Here is a 7500-nt window from a genome sequence, read left to right on the forward strand (position 1 = left end):
AGACTCGGAACGTCTGTGCGGAATTCATTGACCCAATTTGATGACTTTTCCGATGGGATGCAGGTGTCGATGAATGGTTTAATGACCAAATCCAAGTTTTTCTGCTATTTCTCAGCAGTTACAATGGGATTTTATTTGCCGGCTCGGAATTTCCGGAACCACCGTTGAGACTGGCTGATGCATATTGGCCGATCTCCATACACTGGATTCATATTCCTCGTAGTTTCTGTTGAATTGTTGCCTTTATAGAACTCATAAAGCAAAATATGCCGTGTATGCTCCTTTGTCACTTCCATTATAGCTTTGAGAAAATAACTTAAAATTGAACTGCACTCATGAAAGCTTGCACTAAGAGTAATTTCAAGGTAAAATTACTGCCAGCTTTTATAGCAAGTTGATGCAGGTAGTTTATCCCGTCCCCCTCCAACTTTTAGTTCATGCAATTGAAAAAGGCACACTATTTATGGGATGACCCAACATGTATATGTGTGTGTATGTATGTGTGTGCGCGTGTGAGTGTGTGTGCGTGTGTGTGTATGTACGTGTGTGTGTATGTGCGTGTGTGCGCGTGTGTGTATCCCATAGTTTCGGTTTGTTTACATCACCGTAACTTAGCTGTTCGGCAAAACAACCGATATAATAAATACCAGGCTTTAAAACACACTCCTGGAGCTGATTCACTCCACTAAGGATTCACACAGTCGGTTCTCCAGCATGACCCCAGTCTAATGACTGAAACAATTGGAATTACTATGTTGGATAGATTCGAGCCAGATTCTTCTTCCTCCACGTTACCATGACCACTAATGGCTACTCAAAGACTTTTGTCAAGTCGCTCAATTTGCTAGAAATAACAATAACGACTTCCTTCGAATCATACCCTACCGTCTTAAGTATCTTTTATCTCCTACCTTTTATTTTTTACAAACACAGTCACCAGAGTGCAGCCTTACGGGACAAACTCCTTCAAGAGATTTTTAGTCAAATAATTTTTGTTTCATTTTTCTTTCTTGTTTTTTTTTTGTAAGTTTGGCAATTATTTTATCTCGCTCTTCTGCCCAACCAACACCTTGCGGGAGCGTAAATAAATGCCACTCTTCAAAAGGCGGGACTACAGACCCATGCACACACACACACACACACATTCTCTCTCTCTCTCTCTCTCTCTCTCTCTCTCTCTCACTCTCATTCACTCACTCTTTTACAAACACAAGCGCGCGCATGTATGTACACAAAGGGTTTCTCTCACTTCCTGTCTGCCATATCCAGTCACAAGTACCATATCCACTCGCAAGGCTTTAGTCGGCCCGGGTCTACAGTAGAAGACACTTGCACAAGGTGCTACGCTGTAGGACTGAACCCGAAATCATGTGATTAGGAAGTAAACAGAAAAACAGAAAATACATTAGACGACATGGTCATTTTACATACATCCAGGCGCTGGACTGGATGGCAAGGATTATAATGCTTCTTTTTTTATTGTAGGCCTACTAGATCAGTTAAACAATAAAAACAGCAACAACGAAGACGAAACCACGATGAAGATATTTGCATTAAAGTAAAAAACGACAAGAAAAGCACTCAATACTTGTGTTAGCTTAGACGCAAGGTCCCTTGAGGATACTACTCGGCGTGAAGACTTGCAACTTTTCTAGGTTGCTTTAAAGCGCAACAGTGTGAGTGTACATAGCGGTAAGAGAATAAAATCTCAAATCTCAAAGCGAGGAAACGTGATGAAGTTGATTGAGTCATTTACACCTTTTTTTCTGTTGTGTGTGAGAAATATCGAAAATCTCTCTCCGGAGTTGTTAAAAACGTTAATTAAAGTTGGTCAACGCCAGGAGAATAACAACACGGCCAACCTATTTAGCGTAATACATTTGTGTGTACAAGGCGGCGAGCTGGTAGAATCGTTAGCACACCGGGCGAAATGCTTAACGGGATTTCGTCTGTCGCTACGTTCTGAGTTCAAATTCCGCCGAGGTCGACTTTGCCTTTCATCCTTTCGGGGTCGATTAAATAAGTACCAGTTACGCACTGGTGTCGATATAATCGACTTAATCCGTTCGTCTGTCCTTGTTTGTCCTCTCTGTGTTTAGCCTCTTGTGGGTAGTAAAGAAATAGGTATTTCGTCTGCCGTTACGTTCTGAGTTCAAATTCCCCCGAGGTTGACTTTGCCTTTCCTTAAGTACCAGTTGTGTACTGGGGAACGATCTAATCGACTAGCCCCTCCCCCAAAATTTCAGGCCTTGTGCCTAGAGTAGAAAAGAATTTATTGGTGTGAATGTGTATATACCTTGACACTGTGTGGACTGAGGTCCTCGTCCACAGGCTGCTGATATTAATGAAGTGTGAAACACTTACTGTATGATAATTAGGAAGTCCACTCCTTGGTAACAACAGGATATGTAAGCAGACACGCTACTTGTTTCTCTGGGATCGGTCAAATTGATGTAGACATCTCTGATGAGAATACAATGAGTTTCCAAAATCGATTAAGACTGTTCATTCTTTCAGTCTACGGGGAAATAGACTAAATATACCGTTAATATATCTACTACGTCACACACACGCGCGCACACACACACACACAGACACAGACACACACACATGCACACATAGACACGTACGCATACACACACAGAGAGCCTCACATTTATGAATATATATGCATTACATATATGTATATATATATATATATATATATATATATACACGTGTGTGTGTGTGTGTATGTGTGTGTGTATGTCCATGTATATAAATATGTGTGTGCGTGTGTGAGAGAGAGAGAGAACATTTTTTATAAACAAACTTAGATGCGCCAAGTGGGCTGGTATCTTACAGAATATAAAGTAAATCTCCAATTGGGGACAGATGTGAAAACAGATTAGAGAATTGGGTAAATACCCCTAGAAGACAGGAAAAAGTTGCCAACAATCCTCTACAGAGAATCGAATCCTGCACTTCACAGATACCGACAGAGCGCTCTCTACCATTAGGAAGTATTTGTTTCTTTCCCAACTTGAAATGCGACAGAACTCTCTTTCCAGACAAATATATTTTTTCACACACACACATATATAAGGAAACGTGAATATATATATATATATTATATATATATATGTACAAATGTTTGAAAAATTTAAAAGAATGACATCACTGGTAGTTCTAATCAACCTAATTTATTATTTTTTAATTTTTAATGATATAAATTTCAGTTCAAAGCTTTATGAACTAAAATTTATATCATTAAAAAATCAAGTAATAAATTAACTGATTAGAACTACTTGGGAAGGTCATTCTTTTTCTTTTTTAAAACTTACCTAACTGTACCAAGGATCTCACACATTTTCGAATATATATATATATATATAGGAGAGTTCACGAAAACAAAAACAAAAGACACAGGTGGTGTACAAAACAAACAGATGTATTAGTATAACGCTCAGGAATAGAAAAAGTATTTTATGTTTCGAGCCTACGCTCTTCTACAGAAAGGGACACAGAAAAAAAAACAAAGAGAGACTCAAGGAGTGAAAAAAATGTGTGTAGTCGCTACCGATCTATCATGGCGACTATATATATATATGCGTGGGGATGGGAGTGGGATGTGTTTGTGTGTGCGCGCGCGCTCGCGCGTGTGTATTCCCTAGCATGGCCGTAGTCCAATAACTGAAACAAATGAAACAAAAATATAAGCGATGACGTCTCTGTGTCGCTATCGGACCTGCTAGAAATGGTACCTAAATTCCCCTCGAATCTCTACACTATAACCTTAAAGATACAAATTACTGTTAACTATTATAGTTATATGGCTGCCAAAATGACAGTGAGGTCACAACTGGAATTTCTTTGGACGTACCCGTAACTTAGTCCTTCGACAAAAAGAAACCGATGTTGTAAGTAACAGAAAAGAAGTATTTATGTCGATTTGTTCGACTAAAATTCTTCAAAGCGGTGCCCCAGCATGGCCGCAGTCTAATGACAGAAACAGATCTATGCGACTAGAGATAAGCCTGGGGTTAATCAAGGCTATGAAATGCTTTCCATACACTGCAACTGATACCATTGACACCACCAGCGACAGACAACACAGCCGCCTGTATCATCAACTATTTATCAACGCAAATCACCAATACAAATCATTATTATCACCACCACCACCACCTCCAACGACAACAACAACAACAACAACAACATTCTATGTTTCGTTGACACATTTTTAAGGGTTGCTGCGCAGCTGTAATATAATATGTGTATCACGTCTGAAAGAAGAAGAAGAAAGAAGAAGAAGAGAAGAAGAAGAAGAAGAAGAAGAAGAAGAAGAAGAAGAAGAAGAAGAAGAAGAAGAAGAAGAAGAAGAACAAGAACAAGAACAAGAACAAGAACAAGAACAAGAACAAGAACAAGAACAAGGAAAAAAATCAATTTATTAAGATCGATTATTGTCATAGACATTATTTGAACCTAAATTTTTACCTGCCCCGAATCTTTTACCGACAGAACAAATTCGCTGTCATGTTTCTAAATTGCTCAATTTATCAATTGCACTTTGTAATTACCAAGGCGTGAGATTCATTTCGTCTTGTCTGACACTAATTATGTACCATCACGTAGTGCCACCACATGCAACAAATTCTAAACATTTCACACTAAAATTAAATAAACTGCATCCGAAAAGGAAAAAATAAAAGTGAAAAACATACATGTAAGCATACATGCTACCTTTTATCTTTTTCCGTTACTTGTTTCAGTAATTACACTGCGGCCATGCTGTGGCATCACCTTCAAGAGTCTTTTAAACAGCAGCACTTCTTTTCTTTTTATTCTGCTAAGTTACAGCGACGTAAGCAAACCAACACCACTTGACGAGATGTGATCGGGTAAAAACAGACACACACACACACACATACATATACACACACACACACAAACACACACACTCATACACACACATATACACACACACACAAACACACACACACATTCACACACATACACACACACACACACATATATATATCGACGACGGAGTCCTTTCAGCTTCCGGTTAGCAAATCTACTCACAAGGCCCTGGTTGGCTCTAGGCTATAATACAAGTCACTTGCACAAGGTGCCATGCAGTGAGATTGAACCCGGAACTATGTGGTTGGGAAACAAACACCTTATTAGACAGCCTTGCCTCAGTCTATCAGTTTTTTGTTGTTGACGTCACCAAAATGAACGACATTATCCTTAAAGGCGTGAAACTGTAATGATTTTTGGACGACAACTGACGCAGAAAGAGCATATCCATGTCTTGTGTGTAAATGTTCCCTTTCTTCTTTTGTCGTCATTCTATTCAATTTATGAATATATAATATAAAATATATATATTATATATATATAAATATATATATATATATATATATATATATATATATATATATATATATATATATATCGTTTCTGTATTTGGTTTGCAAGATACTTTAGGTGAATTCGTGTGTTGCAGCATAATTTATTGGGTCTGGTGAGAGTCCTTTTTTAGAACTCACCGGACTGATTTCCACTCATTTACTTATTTATTTATTTATTTATTTATTTATTTATTTATTCATGTTTACTATAAATAAATAAATGAGTAGAAATCAGACCGGTGTGTGTGTTAAATAACTAAGACACTAAAAGAAAATGACTCTCCCCAGACACAATAATATATATAAATATATACACCAATCACATGATTCCGGGTTCAATCCCACTGCGTGGCTGCTTGGGCAAGTGTCTTCTACTATAGCCCCGGGCTGGCCAAATCCTTGGGAGTGGATTTGGTAGACGCAAGCAGAAAGAAGTCCGTCGTATATATATATACATGTGTGTGTGTAAGGAAAGCAATTTTCGAAAAATTAAAAGAAAAGTTTTTTAAAAGAATATTTGTATAAGTATTCAAATACAAGGGCTGCCTTGTTGCTGCCTGTCTCTGTCTCTCTCGCTTACTCTTGTGTAAACAAGAGAGACAGGATCAGGCAGAAACAAAGAATATGCCCCTTGTATTTGAATACTTATACAAATATTCTTTTAAAAAACTTATCTTTTAATTTTTCAAAAATTGTTTTCCATACTTACAATTGAAAAAGTCTCAATGACTGAAACTGGTACTGAAATGAGTTTTATAAAATTATTTTAGCATTTTCTACCTTGACTATTTTTCCATATATAACTCGTGTGCTCTTTTCAACCTTCCACACACACACACACACACACATATATATATATATATATATATATATATATATATATATATAATATATATATATATATATATATATATATGGCCGAAATCAGATCGCCATATTGATTCGCTAGCCTCTGCACGCATTTTTTTCTCTCCTTCTTTCTGTGTTTCTTCTCTGTGTATGTTTCTGTTGAAGAGCGTAGGCTCGAAACGTTAAAGACTTGTTTTATTTATATTTCCTGAGCGCCATACTAATACAATTTTTTGTTTGTATTCCACCTGCCTTCGTCTTTTGTTTATTTCTGTAAACCTGCCTTCGTCTTTTGTCTATTTTCATAAAGCGTCCCGTTATATATATATATATATACATATATACTCTTTTACTCTCTTTTTACTTGTTTCAGTCATTTGACTGCGGCCATGCTGGAGCACCGCCTTTAGTCGAGCAAATCGACCCCGGGACTTATTCTTTGTAAGCCCAGTACTTATTCTATCGGTCTCTTTTGCCGAACTGCTAAGTGACAGGGACGTAAACACACCAGCATCGGTTGTCAAGCAATGCTAGGGGAACAAACACAGACACACAAACATATTCACACACACTTATATATATATACATATATACGACAGGCTTCTTTCAGTTTCCGTCTACCAAATCCACTCACAAGGCATTGGTCGGCCTGGGGCTATAGCAGAAGACACTTGCCCAAGGTGCCACGCAGTGGGACTGAACCCGGAACCATGTGGTTGGTTAGCAAGCTACTTACCAAACAGCCACTCCTGCGCCTATATATATATATATATATATAAATTAATTAAGGGTAGAAATTGATATTAGTCAATTAAAACCAGTGGTCTAGCATATTAAAAAGAATCCGAAGATTAAAATATTTATATATACCAATTAAGGACTGAACACGAAAAAGTGGACAGTCAACATGCTAGATATAGACGTCAAATCGCCATTCTCCACAAAGATTATGTTCTCAAATAAAATAAAATTCAGCACAACCCAAAGCAATAAATAAGACAAATGAAAATATACGAAATGAAATAATCACCTGTGTACCGAACGGTTTCAGTTATTGATGTCACAAGGATAACTGTAACTTCGTCAGCACAGTTTGTTATGAACATAATTTGCTGGACTAGATGCAAGAAAACGATACCGGAGTTTCGCATGCATAAAGTACAACCGATTAAGTTCGAATGTATCTTTCAAATGCCTTTACTTTTGGCGCGCTGAGACCCGAAAAACCAGCCAGCAGCTAATAATTAGCAGC

The sequence above is a fragment of the Octopus sinensis genome, linkage group LG25, assembly GCF_006345805.1.
Source record: "Octopus sinensis linkage group LG25, ASM634580v1, whole genome shotgun sequence".
NCBI classification, from domain to species: domain Eukaryota; kingdom Metazoa; phylum Mollusca; class Cephalopoda; order Octopoda; family Octopodidae; genus Octopus; species Octopus sinensis.